At 39.5% G+C, this 16324-nt stretch overlaps 1 protein-coding gene across 3 annotated transcripts in view; it reads right to left on the bottom strand.

Moving 5' to 3' along the window:
• The window catches only part of CDK8 (cyclin dependent kinase 8), an 88696-nt gene that overhangs the window by 29123 nt on the left and 43249 nt on the right, over positions 1-16324 (bottom strand). The window lies entirely within an intron of this gene.

Below are 16324 nucleotides of genomic sequence, written 5' to 3'. Positions count from 1 at the left end.
TGTGACCCACAAAACATTCACGCTTTTAAGGTAGATTTGTCTGAAGAACCCTGTTCATCTCCAGGTACACCAAAACATTTCCATATTATCAAGGTGGGATGCTCCCCTATTGCATTCTTAGGGATTGGAACCGATTTTTTTTGAACATTTTATGGTTAAAGAAAATTCCATTCTCTTTCCACTTTAAAGAAAACTGACTACCTCAATGCCAAATAGTACTCTAGCACAATGAAAGTGTCAATACAACCATTTTCAAATGATAGTATCAGCACTTTTCTGGAGTTAATTTACTTCCTTGAATTCAAAGATGTGCATTCACAATAAAAATAATTAATTTCAGTCACATCTACCAACTAATTTGAGGCTTTAAAATAAATTATCGTCAAAAGACCATCACAAACACTGGTGAAGACAATGGCTCCACAGAACCCAACATGTATTAAATCTAAACATTAAAGTCTTCTTTTAAAATTTTTTAATAAAGACATGAATTGTGAAAAGCACTGGAAAATTTTAAAAAAATTAATTAACTTCCTGTTAATCATCTTCTTATAAAGACCATCTCAGAGCTGTTTAAAAACAATTAAAGAATAATCAAGCATCTAAATAAATTCTCATTAAAATCAGGAACCATTACAATTACCAGTAACAGCCAAACAAAACCAAAAACCTACATTATCAAAGCACGCATGCATAAAAATTTTCGAAGTGCAGAAAGTATTTGTATAGGATAGAATTTAGAGGGATGCCATATCTATGCCAGGGAAGCCTTCTGCTAGTACCATCACCATATTTTATCTCTGTTTCAGCCTGATGAAAGCTGTTGGCCTCACCGTTATATTTTTATGCTCTGAATACACGCCAAGAATTTCTTTCAGTTGCTGTCACTCAGTTACTGCCAACTTGGGGCAATGTAACTTACTAAAGCCTGTACAGGCCTAATACACAGGCATTTCTATTACTTTCACTGGAACTGAATTAGAGTTGAAAGAAAAAAATCTAGTTTTACTTTTCACGCCAACTCTCCTACTCCCTAAAAATGTACATCAGGACAAGCTGCAGGGTGTGACTTTCTGTACTAAGTTCAAGGAAGGAAAGGTGGATATCAAAGGCCAAACCACTATTATAGCATCTTTGCAGGAAAATGCTGCCACCATGTCAAATATAATTAACACATCACTCATGTATAATAACAAATTTAATAAATTAAAACAAATAGTCTTGCAGAAATATATTTCCTGTGGGTTTTGCTACGTGAGTGATTACTCTCTCCATAGGTCACGATGACTCTGGATGCTGTGGACGCATCACAGCAGGATCAAAAGCAAGAGGAGAGCAGGCACTGAAACTGGTTTTTAGTGACTATGTTATTCCAGATATAATTCCATCTCCTTTTTCAATTTAGAGTTCTGCCTCACAAGGGAGGATTTTGAATGGGTAATAAAAACACCAAGTACCTTTTTTGCTCTCTCATTTTGTTGGAGCAGCTTCTGCAGGTTGACAGGCATTACACAGTATTGTAATCTCACACTTTCCAATACTTTCACACAAAGGACGAAAACTGCCTTATTTACTCTTTGGTTTACATGCAGTTGTGGTAGCCCATGCCATTTTCCTTCACAGCCCTATTTTATTTTTGTTTTTCATTTAAATAGCACTCTCATCACTTCCATATCACCCTACCTGTATTGACTAATAAAGAACTCCTCCTGTTCTGGATGAAGAAAAAAAAAAGTAAAAGCGTAGGCCATTTATTACTATGCATTTTCCAGCGGCTGTCCAGACTTTGTTCGCACTTACTTGTTAAAGTACCTTTGTGCACAGAACAAACACAGTATTTCAAACAACGCCCCAAAGATTATGTTTTGTGTCACTCGTGTTCACAGCAAGTCGGATAAAGTTGGGAGTTCATACAGAGCAAGCTTTTATATGGGATAAGCATGCCCTATTTATAAGGTGAATTTTTCACAGGCTACTTTGAAACTGCTCAGATTTAATCAAAGGACTGTTATCTTATCTTTTCAACTTTTCCTCTATATGAGCATAGATCATTCATATAGATCATTGCATTTTCTTTGTACAGCAGGATGTAGACAAAACAATTATTATCGCTATTTCCTGTATTTTGAACAATTTATATTCCTATCTTCCACAGCATTTTATGCAGTGATAACTTTGCCACAACCTTAACAAGGTATTTAGTACTAAAAACACAACAAAACTAAACTGCAAACTTCATCCAAGTGTTTCTAAAATCACACTCTAGGGTTTTTACTAAATTCTACTGCAGGGTTTTTATTGACTAAGCTTACTTGGAAGATACATTTGTGATCAAAGAGCTTATGGTCCTCCATACCTCTCTCATGTCAAAACCAAAGGTTATGTTGACACTTTTTTCGTCCAGCTAGTACAGCTCATTACCTTTACGATAGGAATTAGATCTGAAGTTTCTAGAATGCCTTTCCTCTGTAGAAGTCTTACCTCTATTTGTATTTACGTATCTGGATATGAGAGTTATTTCAGCCAGTTTACCTACCACTACTGTGTGGCAATGCACTGAGATGACTGAGCTAGCCTTCAGACACTGAAGGATTAATTACTCACATTATTCTCTTTTCAGCACCATAATCAGATATCTGGCCATCTTGGAAAGCCAGCATACTGAAAAACAGGCTAGTAAGAAAAGAACAAGTTTAAAGCTACAGAGAAGAAAGAGATCTAGTATAGTCTGCCCATCAGTTAATGTATTTGCATCCCCAAAATTTCACCCCATTTGGGCAGGACTTTTGCTATTAAAAAGATAAAGCCGGATTCAAATTACTTTACAAAAATCATCATATATATACATAGACAGATATAAAAATTATCTATACATCAGGTATCCATATATGAATGACATTGCTCAATATATTACTTATATTAGTCCCATATTATTCTCACTACATCATTCTACTTCAGTTATCACGCTACCTAAATGCCCTGGAATTTAAAAAAGTCAAAATATTTCTAAGCTTGGAAAAAAGCAATAACAAAAATATTTTACCAAATCCAAATTTGACAGAACAGAACCTTAAGGAATGAGCCCTCGTTATATAAAGAATGCTGGTTCTGCACATGAGCATCCTGCTTTCTGAGAAGTGCAGAAATTCAAGACAGAATGATAGAGTAACTACACTTGCTAGGAAGAAATCTCCTTTGCAATATTCAAAAATCCTCAGCTACTGGAACTAGAAGAAAGCAGAATATTTTCTAATATTTCAATAAAAAAAAGCTGTGAAATCTAGAAAACTTCTAAATCTTCATTTTGTTATGAAGACATCACGGAAATAAGTACTCAGGAAAATGAACTTGTCATCTGACCATCTTTCCATACATCCAAACAGCTACATCCTGCTGCTGCTCCTCCTCCCCTCCTCTCCCATTTTTTGTACTGCATGACAGAACGAAGTTAGCACAGGTTTTAATGCACGTTACTTTTGCAAACAACTTAGTTCTCTTCTGAAGCCTTTGCGAGGGCAGTATAAATGGACTCTGAGATTGCTGCAGTAACAACTACTAAATGAATTTATGACTGACTGAAAATGCCAAGTTTGGTACATATGAAGTGATGGGATCCCTCAGCTGTCATACAATTTTGGGTAGCTGACTGAAGATTTTCAGAACACAACATTTTTAAACACTTTCTTGTGAAAGTTGCTTTTAATAGAAACCTCAAGCCTTTTGGAAAGTTAAACAATGAGGGCAACTTTCACAAGGAGCTCCTACAACTTCACAAGTAACGTACTTGAGTAAACCCTTCATAATCTCTTAATAGTCCAATTTTCCTCACATAGACAGAAATAACAAAGTGCCATACACACTGACATGAAATGTAAGTGATACTGCTTTTGTGAGCAATATGGGGATCAAAAATATCTCCCCCAAAACCCCTTTTCCATATTAAAAAAACACTTTTCTTCATTCTACACGTTCTTGTTAAAACATTCATCATAAAAATCCTTGACGTTTTCTGGTTAAACATGATACTACTGGGGAAACACCTATTCATTTTCAAAACACTTTTTATATTACCTGTGTAATTTTCCTACAAAAAAAATTTCAATTATTCAACTTTCTGCTTTGCTACATATTCCCCCTGCCCCCAATTAAATCAGTATGCTATAGGATTCTCCATTCTTTCATTCAGAGATCCTGCAGAAGAGATACATTACATATAATTTTAAATGAGCAGTGCCTTTTTGAGCATTCTTCAAAGTTAACAGGAGTTGTTAGTAAGTTTGGCTGACTTAGTCTTAGAGGCGTCAAGATATTACAGTCTGATCAGCCCTTATACTCTTGGGGAAGGTGTAAAGGAAACTTGGGAGGTTTCAATAATCCTGATAAAGAACAAAGATATGAAATCTTTGTTAAAAGCTTTCACTGAAAAAAATTATTTTTTTAATATCTTTTACATCCTTTATGTATTAATTCACCTGTTCTCTTTTTCCATCACAAAATCTTTCAGCATGGAGCTTCTTAACAAGACAAGGTGTTCTCTGATGGGTGCAGCTCTTGAAGCCCACGTCCTCAGCATCTAAGTCCTAGATCTTCCTCCTGCACTTCTCACAGCACATATTCCAGCTCCTTCCTATGCCTTTCTTTCCCACATCCAGAATCCTCAAACTCCTTTCCCACCTGCCATCTGTTTTGATGACCAAGAGGACAGGGCCAGTGGAGAGACGTGTGCACTATGAATGACCAGTGAGTGATCTTTAGAGTGCAGACAAGCCAAACTGAAATGGCCCTGATGCAACTCTCAATGTATTTCTCCCAGAAGACATGTCCTCCTCTTGGACATTTGCTTTTTATGAAATTTGAAAGAATTTGACTGTTTCAATACAATATCATTTAACGAAATGTATCTGAAATTTGCCAACAGATACAGAAGTTACTTGGGGGAACCAGCAAAAAAAGGCATGCCCAGGTAAGCTTTGTCTCCTTAGGCAGCCAGGCTACAGCCACACAGTATTGGTAGACCAACATAAAGGGTTTTTTTATTGTGGAACACTCACCATTTGCATTTTTGCAGCTATTTTTCCTAGAGACTGCAGCAGCAATGCTATCATTTCTCCTATCTAAAACTCTAAAGCACCACCTTGTTTTCAGTTTAGAAGTCAGTATGGAATATGCAGACAGACATGTTTCTGGTGCTGTTAGTAAACGTATGTTCCACTAAACAAGGACAAACTTCTCAAAAGCCACTACAAAGACATTAATTCTTGATGAGAGGCACTGAAAAGGCCAGCCTTGATTTGATATCCTGTAAGGTAAAGATGTAAATTATTATAAAGATCAGTTCTGAAATTTTCCATCTAGCACTGAAGGGCTCTAGGGGAAGGGGAAGAGAAAAAACAAAAGCAGTACTCTTCACAACAGCATTTATAACCATATGAAGAGAAACGATGAGTTACTTTCAGCCTCAAATTTACGGTTCCCCTTTTGCAACAGTTCTTCACTACCTGTTAAATGATCCGAGATCACAGGTTAAAAATTATTTGATTTACAATGACATAGGAATGTCAGGAAAAAAATACTCTGCTTCCATTGCTTCTTGTGTCTAACAGTTCTGAAGCAGGTAAGTGAAAAATATCTCACTAAAATATCAATAAACATGTAATGTAACATCACATCTCCAAATACTCATCTGTGTTGCACTCAGTTGTCCCCAAGACATGTGGTGGTTAAATAAGCAGCTTTACTTTTTCCATTTCTTTTTTTGCACCTTTTGCTTCTTTGATGTGGAAGTTTTCACTGACTACGGAACTCCAAATTCAGGAACTTTACCTGCATTTCCTCTAGCCGATAACAGTCTAAGAGTAAGTCTGCCTAGGTTTGGTCACAGTATTGGCTAGTAAATTAGCAAAGCTCTTCTAATAATATATACATCGCTCCACCTTGATCTTCTCTTTAAACTTTGGACAAAGACTGTGTTTACTGTAGTTTCAAAACAAGGTATGTTCATGAATAGAGCAAAAAAGTGTTGCCAGTATCACTGTCAGTTGTAAATGACAAGGTTGTGGGACTTAGCTTTTATCACCGCAGAGGATTTTGAGAATTATTTAGGGAAAAGAAATACTGAGCTAAGAAGCAAGAAAGTTATTGATAAACTAAATATAGGTTCCAACAAACAAAACAGAAATTGGTACACCAGAAAAAACGACATAGTCAGACCCTTTGGAAACACCTGCAGAAGATAAAAAGCTAAAAAAAAATTACTCATATTTATGATACTCAGATAAGGTTGGACTTGACCATCAAGCAAATGGGGCTTTGAATAAAAGCAGCAGTCTAAGAGAGGTGGATTTGGAAAATGTTCTGGAAATTGTGAGATTTCTGACTTCTCCTTGCATCCCTATTTTCATTTGAATCAAGTTCATAAACAAGTTTGCAGTCAGAAAAACATCTACCAGAAGTTCCCCTATTCAGCACTTCATCTTACTAGAAAGGGGAATCTAACAGTATTGTGTGGTAAAAGATTAATCCAGAACTTTTGGGATTGGTTTCCCATTTTTGCTAAACACTGGTTACCTGGATAAAAATTATTTTCAGGTGTTCTGTTCATCACACACATTATCATAAATCTTGCTTTACTCTATCCTTTCACAATCCTTACTTAAAACTTTTTAAATGACCTTGCACTTGCCTATGAGATCTGAGGTTAAAGATGATTAACCTGTAAAAAGCTATGAAAGACTACATTCGTATTCAAGAATTGCTTGCATGGAGGTGGCCTATGAATTCACTGTCTGTAAAGACCGCCAATTTGCAAAATCACCAGGAAGTCTTGCAATGAAAACCCAAATACAACTGGAGAAGTAGACTGAATATTGTATTTTCATTTATCTTTTCCATTTGATTTCACTGCTACCTTTAGCACAATAGGAATAGTATTCCAGCTAAGAATAAAAGATGTAGCACTGATCCAAGGGAGTTCTAAAAATATGGATCTCTGTAACACTTGAATCCTATAGAATTAACAAATTTTTTAATCTCTCAAGACTCAGGTATCTCCTTCTAGAGATACTGCCGTTACAGAAGTGTTTCATACCCAAAGTTGCTTACAATTCAATGATCCAGAAGTAATGTATCTTCCATTTTATGACCACACCACTTCCAGAAAAACTTTTAGGGATACATCATCTTTTTTCCTCAGGAAAAGAAAATGGCACCATGTTCTCCCTCTCACCATGCTGCAATCAAGATCTCTCACAAAAATGTCCTCCTTTGCTGAAAAAGTTTTGCATTTCACTGCTTTCTTCACGTTGTTCCTTATTCCACATGAGCTATTTGATCTTTCATATTGTTCTTACTCACATCGGCTCCCACTTTATTTCCCCCCACAGCTTCTATTGATTTGTCATGAGCTGGATTTTAGATTTTGAAAAATTCAATTATAGCTTTTTCAAGACAGATCAAATGGTGAAGATGTAACATATTCACAGCAAGGCTGAGGTTGGAAGGCACCTCTGGAAGTCATCTGCCAACTTGTTGAGGGTGCGCTCTGTCCCATTGTCCAAGTCATTAATGACAACGTTAAACAGCACTGAACCCCAGTACCAGCCTTTGGGACACTCCACTAGTGACTGGTGTCCAGCTCAACTTCGTGGCACTGATCACAATCCTCTGAGCCCATCAGCTCAGCCAGTTTTCAATCCACCTCACTTCACTGTGCACTTACCTAGTTTGTACTTCATTAGTTTGTCTACAAGGATGTTATGGGATGCAGTGTTGAAAACCTTATTAAAGTCGAAATAAGCAACATCCACTGCCCTTCCCCCATCCATTGAGCTAGTCATTGAAGCCCTTCATGTTGGCTAAGCATGATTCCCCCTTCATAAATCCATGCTGACTACTCCCAATCACCTTCATGATTTCAAATGAACATTTCAAATGTTTGGAAATGGCTTCCAGGAGGATTTGATCCATCACCTTCCCAGTGATCAAGGCGACAGTGACTGGCATGTAATTTCCCAGATCCTCCTTGAAGACTGGAGTGACATTTGGTTTCTTCCCCTCAGGAACCTCCCTTGATTGCTATGACCTTTCAAAGACAGTGGCCTCACAATGATTTGCTTATACGAAGCAAGTAATTTTACATACCTCTATAGGGTTCTCTACGGTGAATTCAAAGATCTCTAAGCAGTATGCCTTCTACTTTTCTGACTGGAAGACTGGTAGTACTGCAGCAATATACTCTGTATTTCTAGCTTCAAATCTGCATTTGCTCAAAGCTGACAGACATCACTCAATCAAGAGCTTGACCTAACAGGCCATTGCCAACAACAATGTCCAAGAAGAAAGCAAGCCAAATGGATTCTCATTTGTACAGCACTTAAAAAAAAAAAAGTTTGTTTGGGTTTCGGTTTGTTGTTTGTTTTTTTGCAAGTCACTGGCATGAGCATCGAATACTTAGTTTTGCAGTCTCTTTATCATTCCTACACTTTGAATTTTCAAACCAGCCACTAATCAATCTAAAACATAAAGAAAATACTCAGAAAGGCAGGCAAGGTAGTAGTCACGTTCCCTGCAAATAGCAGCATTAAGAAACACTAGGTAATGTTATTTTAACTACAGAATATTTAGAACTATAGTAAATTACAACTCACAGGAAAGCATGTAATTACAGCCTATGCAAGAAAACAAGGTTCTGCCAGACACATTGTTCTTTTGTGATCTCATGAAAGCACACACTTATATAATGAAAAACACCTTGGAAGCAAAAATCTTGGGAAATGCAACAGCTGACAACCAAAACAGTGATTGTGGTTGGGTCAGGTGTGGGGGTTTTTTTCTCCTTTGAAAGCAAATCACTAATAAGTCATTAGAATACCTTTTGGGAAATAATGCCTAGTATCTTTTTATATACTCAAACAGGGTAGAAGACCATTCTGCTTTTAAAAGCTGCTAACTTCTTTCAAGTAATGTGCACAGCTTTTCCTACTATTTGTTTTTAAGCATTCAGGTTCATTCCTTCAAATGACCACAGTTTTGTAAGCACTAGAGCAGGACCAAAGAGCATTCCTGTATTTCTGAAGTAATCCTTGATAATTGATGAGAGAGACATCCTTGGATTCAAGAGCTCTAATGTGGAAAATGGTAAATTAGCAGAGTAAAAGTTCCATGTATTTAACTTTGCCTAAAGCACAAACTTAAGTGATTCAGAGCCAGAGCCTGGGAAGTGACTAAGATGTCTACAAAAAAATACCTTGGCAGTGGCTTCTCCTCATTTATTGTTAAAAGAACATCTTTAATGTTCCTGCTAATGCCAAACCTGGCAGCAGGTATCCTTGGAAAGAGTCCAGGTCCCAGAAAACTACGTTCCAACTGTATTAAAGCTTGTCCACCTGAAAGCTTATTAAAAATCAGTGCTCATCCCACAGCAGCAGTTTAGCTGAGCTGCACACTAGAAACGCAGTAAAGAGGCTGCAGTATCCTGTGCTAGCACTAGTTTGCAAATGATCACATCCACAGCGACACAATCCCAGACTAATTAGGACACAGATGTTATTGACAAAGGCTAAAAGACTGTCATTCCTTTGGAAAGCAATAGGAGGAGGGGAATGGGAAGCAAGAGCCCAGCACTGTGTTATCCACTTCCATACCTGGCTTGCCAAAAGTGGCAATTCATCTATTCAGCACCCACTCACACCATGCACAAAGAAATAGGCCAGGGAATTTAGTCTGAGTATTTGGGAATAAAAAAATGTTTCATCATAGTGTCTCAGCTGCAGTACTACAAGTAAGAGCTGTGAGATTCCCTCTGCATTTTTTTGTTTAAGTGTGGTTTTGAGGGTTTTTTTGGGGGGCGGTGGTGGTATGTTTTTAAGCGTTACTGCACCACGTGAACACTTTAGATAGTTTCAGTACAAAATCTATTATTAATTTAATATTTTGTTAATAAATTATTAATTTAAATTGCAGACTAATCTTACTGTCACCACACAAAACCAGTGGAGGGGTGCTCATCTCTTAGCTGAGACTGGATCCTGACTGTGTGGACAGGCCTAATATCTAACACACTAATATCAAATAAAGATGCACTTTTAAATGTTAACAGACATATGCCACAGCCAGGGGTTTGGCTACTTAGACCATGGGACTCGCTTTGAGAAACCTGGTCTACTAGGGGCTGATGGGGTCAATCTGGCAGAGAAGGGGAAGACATCTTCGGCCATAGGCTTGCCATGCTGGTGAAGAGGGCTTTAAACTAAAGTTGCCGGAGGAGGGGAACCTCAATCCATCCCACTCCTACCAGTTTGATGCCAGCAGCAGATGCCCAGAGCCTAGAGAAGGATCACAGGTCAACAGGAAAGCACCTGAAGAGCAGCACAAAGGAATTCCAGCCACTCCAGCCAGTAAGTCAGCTTCACTGGGGGCCCGACTTAAATTCCTCTGTGCAAACGCGCATAGCATGGGGAATAAACAAGAGGAGTTAGAGACATGCGCACGCCTGCAGGGCTATGACCTTATTGGCATCACTTAGACATGGTAGGATGGCTCCTATGACTGGAGTGTTGGAATGGAAGGATACGGGCTCTTTAGGAAGGACAGGTAGGGGAGATGAGGAGGGACTGTCACCCTCTATGTCAATGAGCAGCTGGACTGCATGGAGCTCTGCCTGGGGATGGATAAGGAGTCAACCAAGACCTTATGGGTCAGGATTAAAGGGAGGGCAGGGGTGGGTGACATTACAGTGGGGGGTGGGGGGTCTGCTACAGGCCACCCGACCAGAAAGACCAAGCGGATGAGGCCCTCTACAGACAGATAGGAGCAGCCTCACATTCACAAGCCCTGGTCCTCATGAGGGACTTCAACCACCCCAATATCTCTTGGAGGGACAACACAGCAGGGTACAAGCAATACAGGAGGTTCATGGAATGCGTTGATGATAACTTCCTTCTCCAAGTGAGAGAGGAACTAACGAGGAGAGGTGCTGTACTGGACCTTGTTCTCACCAACACGGAGGAGCTGGTGGGAGATGTGAAGCTCAAGGGCAGCCTTAGTTGCAGTGACCAAGTGGAATTCAAGATCCTTAGGGCAGCGAGGAGAGCTCACAGCAAGCCCGCTACCCTGGACTTCAGGAGAGCAGACTTTGGCCTCTTCAGGGATCTGCTTGGTAGAGTACCATGGGATAACACCCTGGAGGGAAGAGGGGCCCAAGAAAACTGGTTAATATTCAAGGATGACCTCTTCCAAGCTCAAGAGCGATGCATCCCAATAATGAGGAAGTCAGGCAAAAATGCCAGTAGGCCTGCATGGGTGAACAAGGAGCTCCTGAACTAACACAAAAAGGAAGCCTACAGAGGGTGGAAGCAAGGAGAGGTAGCCTGGGAGGAATACAGAGAAATTGTCCATGCAGCCAGGGATCAGGCTAGGAAAGCTAAAGCCCTGATTTAATTAAATCTGGCCAGGGACATCAAGGGCAACAAGAAAAGCTTCCATAGGTACACTGGTGATAAAAGGAAGACTAGGGAAAATGTGGGCTCTCTCCAGAAGGAAACAGGAGACCTGGTTACCCCAGATATGGAGAAGGCTGAGGTACTCAATGACTTTTTTGCCTCTATCTTCACTGGCAAGTGCTCAAGCCACACGGCCCAGGTTGCAGAAGGCAAATGCAGGGACTGGGAGAATGAAGAACTGCCCACTGCAGGAGAAGATCAGGTTTGAGACCACCTAAGGAAGCTGATGGTGCACAAGTCCATGGGACCTGATGAGATGCATCCACGGGTCCTGAGGGAACTGGCGGATGAAGTTGCTAAGCCACTATCCATCATATTTGAGAAGTCGTGACAGTCCAGTGAAGTTCCCACTGACTGAAAAAAGGGAAAACATAACCCCCATTTTTAAAAAGGGAGAAAAGGAAGAGCCAGGGAACTACAGGCCAGTCTCACATCTGTGCCCGGCAAGATCATGGTGCAGATCCTCCTGGAAACTATGCTAGGGCACATGAAAAACAAGGAGGTGATTGGTGACAGCCAACATGGCTTCACTAAGGGCAAATCTTGCCTGACAAATTTGGTGGCCTTCTACGATGGGGTTATAGTGTTGGTGGATATGGGAAGAGCAACTGACATCATCTACCTGGACTTATGCAAAGCATTTGACACTGTCCTTTGTTTGACATCCTTGTCTCTAAATCGAAGAGACATGGATTTGACGGATGGACCACTCAGTGGATAAGGAATTGGCTGGATGGTCACATTCAAAGAGTTGCGGTCAACAGCTCGATGTCCAAGTGGATGCCAGTGATGAGTAGCGTTCCTCAGGGATCGGTATTGAGACCGGCACTGTTTATCATCTTTGTCAGCAACATGGACAGTGGGATTGAGTGCACCTTCAGCAAGTTTGCTAACGACACCAAGCTGTGTGGTACTGTCAACACGCTGGGGGAAGGGATGCCATCCAGAGGGACTTTGACAGGCTTGAGAGGTGGGCCTGTGCAAACCTCATGAAGTTCAAGAAGGCCAAGTGCAAGGTCCTGCATGTGGGTCAGGGCAATCCCAAGCACAAATACAGGTTGGGCAGAGAATGGATTGAAAGCAGCCCTGAGGAGAAGGACTTGGGCGTGTTGGCTGACGAGAAGCTCAACAGAAGCCAGCAGTGCACGCTTGCAGCCCAAAAAGCCAAACGTATCCTGGGCTGCATCAAAAGCAGCATGACCAGCAGGTTGAGGAAGGCGACTCTCCCCCTCTACTCTGCTCTTGTAAGACCCCACCTGGAGTACTGCATCCAGCTCTGGGGCCCCCAACATAAGAAGGGCATGGACCTGTTGAATTGAGTCCAGAGGACGGCCACGAAGATGATCAGAGGGCTGGAGCACCTCTCCTATGAGGACAGGCTGAGAGAGTTGAGGTTGTTCAGCCTGGAGAAGAGAAGGCTCTGGGGAGACCTGCTAGCAGCCTTCCAGTACCTGAAGGGGGCCTACGAGAAACCTGGAGAGGGACTTTTTACAAGAGCATGTAGTGATAGGACAAAGGGTAATGGCTTTAAGCCAAAAGAGGGTACATTTAGACTAGATATAAGGAGGAAATTCTTTACGATGAGGGCGATGAGACACTGGAACAGGTTGCCCAGAGAAGTTGTGGGTGCCCCAACCCTGGAAGTATTCAAGGCCAGGTTGGATGGGGCTTTGAGCAACCTGGTCTTGAGCAACCTAGTGGAAGGCGTCCCTGCCCATGGCAGGGGCATTGGAACTAGATGATCTTTAATGTCCCTTCCAACCTAAACCATTCTATGGCATATAAATTGCTATACCATGCAATGGGACCTCTATTTTGAGCCCACTACTTGAAGAAATCTTCCAAGCATACTGCTAAGTCTGTCCTCTCTTTCCTCATGCTATTAAGGAAGCAGATTGATGGGAACAGATATACGGCCAGTCTCTGCTTATGCTTATTTTTAGTGTGGAATAAGCACTTTGAGTACAGTAAGAAGTCCAATAGCTGGATATCATAAAGTGAAAGAAATACTAGGAAAAGAAGTCAGCAAAATGCAGTACATTTCAAGCGTGCTTGATAACTAAATTCAAAATATTATTAAAAGTATAATTGATGCACTTTGTGGTAATTATATGAAGTGTTCTTATTTCCTTCCTGCTACAGTCAGAGCATGAATAAACAATCTGCTTTCAATTGCTCTCAGTCATGAAATTAAAAAAAGCTGAAGAATATGCAAGTCAAATAAGAAATTTTAAAAGGACTGACATTTATTTGTTGAAAAATTTTACTGGTATGTTTCAAAGACATATGGAAAAGCTAACTACTCAAGCACAGCACTATTCAAGGATAACGAAAATAATCAACATCTCCTTTGCTCTGATGGAAATGGTGAATTGGCTTTCATATAACTAGTGAAATAAAAAAGAGTGAAGAGAGTTAACTATTTAAATTGTTAAGTTATTTCTAAGATTTGTATGCATTTCCTTTGTAAAAGACGAACCAGTACTAGAAAAAAACAATAGACAATTATTGTCTTCCTACAGTTTTTACTGTTTCATACAGAATATACTCACTTTATACAAATCTTACATGAATTAAGATTCCTCAATTTCACCATTATGAAGACAAATTTCAGTTTAAGTTTATGTGGTTTTAATAGCCATTAAGTTTTACTGCCTGGTTTGTGGATGCTAGCAAGAAAGGAGTTACTTTATGCTGTATTTTGTTTCTGATTACAAAAGTCAAGGTGTCAAAAAAACCCCAAAACATTACCTACCTAAAAGGTAATTTCACTAAGACATCTTAAAAAAAAGAAAACCCAAAACCAGAAAATTGCACTTAGATGGAGGATAATTACCTTCCCAAGAGGTAAGCTTTCTTACCCTTTTAAAAAAATCCTTATCCTATGAGAGAGATGTAGCAAAGAACAGATTTTTCTGCCAAAGTACCATATTTTTTAGCTTCCCACCACCTCCAAGCACCATCACTCTTATAATAGCTAGTGTATGAAATGAAAGCAAGCATGTTACTTAAGCAACAATGTGTGTGTATCTGCACACATCTAAATCTAGGGAAGCATAAAACATCTAAAAATTACAGCAACACCTATCACTTTAAAGGCGCAGTAGGAGAAACATAGTAAATCTGCCCAGCCATCCAGTCAGGAGTTAAAATTGATGATTGAACATCGATATTCCTCAGGCTGATATTACAAGTATCCTGGAATGGAAACCCACATCTAAGAACAAGCATTAATGTCAGTTATTTTGCTTTGGATCAGAATATACACGCTACTGAAGTACCAAGCTGCAAGCTTAACTTTGCACTAATATGCCCCTGTCTTGCCAAGACAAAACACTAGGTAGAATCCCTTGTTACTCAGGCTGTTCCCAGGGACCCTGATAAAAGGAAGAAGGTATCTGACAGATACAATTCTGTCTTTCCTCCTGCATTAAACATGTGCCTTGTAAATTCAGCTTAAACTGAACAGTTTCGAAACAACAAACCCAAAGGTTTTCATGGACGGGGCAGCACAGGCAGCCCCTGCACAGCTTTTAAGGGATTCTCACCAACACGACTTGACAAGGTTCCAGTGGGAAGACCTCTCAGACTCTGCCTCAAGCTTTTGATCTCTTCCTCAGATTATCAAAAGATAGCCAATTGTGATGGTGGCTTTTCTGCTGGAAGAAAACTTCATGCCGGACTGAGACCACCAACTCATTTCACATGGGTCAGAAAATGAGATGGTAATAGTTTTCTGCAGTTGCCAACTTAAACTGTACTTGAGCTACAGACCTAGATGTGAAAGGCTCTGTAATAAATTACCAATCTCCTGAGCCATCCAGTTAACAACATGCATGGTTTCCTTTTTAAACTCAATTATGTTTAAGTTCATAAGTTTTCTGAAACTGTACGAAGTAAAACATCAGAAAAATTTAGATTCTTGATGACAGGTCATTTGTTTCTGTATGCCTCTTAAAAATGTACTGAAGAATACTACTGCAGGCAGAACATTAGAGTAAGACATTACATTTTGGTTTAAAACAAAGTGTGTCTAAGTAGTAACGTGCACTATATATTTCCACATTATGTTTTGTGCCACTATTCCATGATTCATGACAAAGCCACCGCAATCTTTTTGACTTTTTCCCCTCAGTGCTGAGGCTTTTGTTCCACTTCTAAAACCAGGAGCAAATTAGAAACAATATACATACAATTATTTTAATAAACCAAAGCTTCCTTTTATTTCAATTCTGAACACATTATTTATCAAAGACATCTTTTCCCATCAGTTTAAACAGAGACTGGCACTCTGTAAAAGCATTTATTGGGCATGAAAATAGAAGACAAATAACTAGTCATTGACTACATTTCCAGGAAAGCTATTAAAGCTATTTCAAAGACAAAAAGTGACTCTGGAAAAGTAATAAGGAAGCCAGACTTTCTGCACCAAGCATAGAATAGCACTGGTAATACTGACTCATGAGAATGAAAGGTCAACCTAATGATACTCTTAAGCACTAATGAAATTTCAGTAATTAGAAGCATCATATATAGATAGTATCATACTTTGATAGCATTTTTCTTCAATTTACTTCTAAGAATAAGAGCTACAGACAACTGGGTCAGGAAAACTACCCTATTTTAAGACAACAGACAGAACCAGGTAAGCCAGCTATGGGCATATTCCAAAGGCACATATATAACAATTGGCGAGAATCACCAATTTATAACATTTAACAGAATTCGCTGGTTAAGAAACACTAACTCAGGTTCAAAACGTTTTGCTTATACTGTAGTTTGGATAAACATTAGTTTATTCGCAGAAGTGTTCAAAACGTGGCATG

This window comes from Gavia stellata, chromosome 1 (genome assembly GCF_030936135.1).
Source record: "Gavia stellata isolate bGavSte3 chromosome 1, bGavSte3.hap2, whole genome shotgun sequence".
Lineage (NCBI taxonomy): Eukaryota > Metazoa > Chordata > Aves > Gaviiformes > Gaviidae > Gavia > Gavia stellata.
The sequence above is the reverse complement of the archived record's forward strand: the minus strand, read 5'-3'. Positions and strand labels throughout refer to the sequence as shown.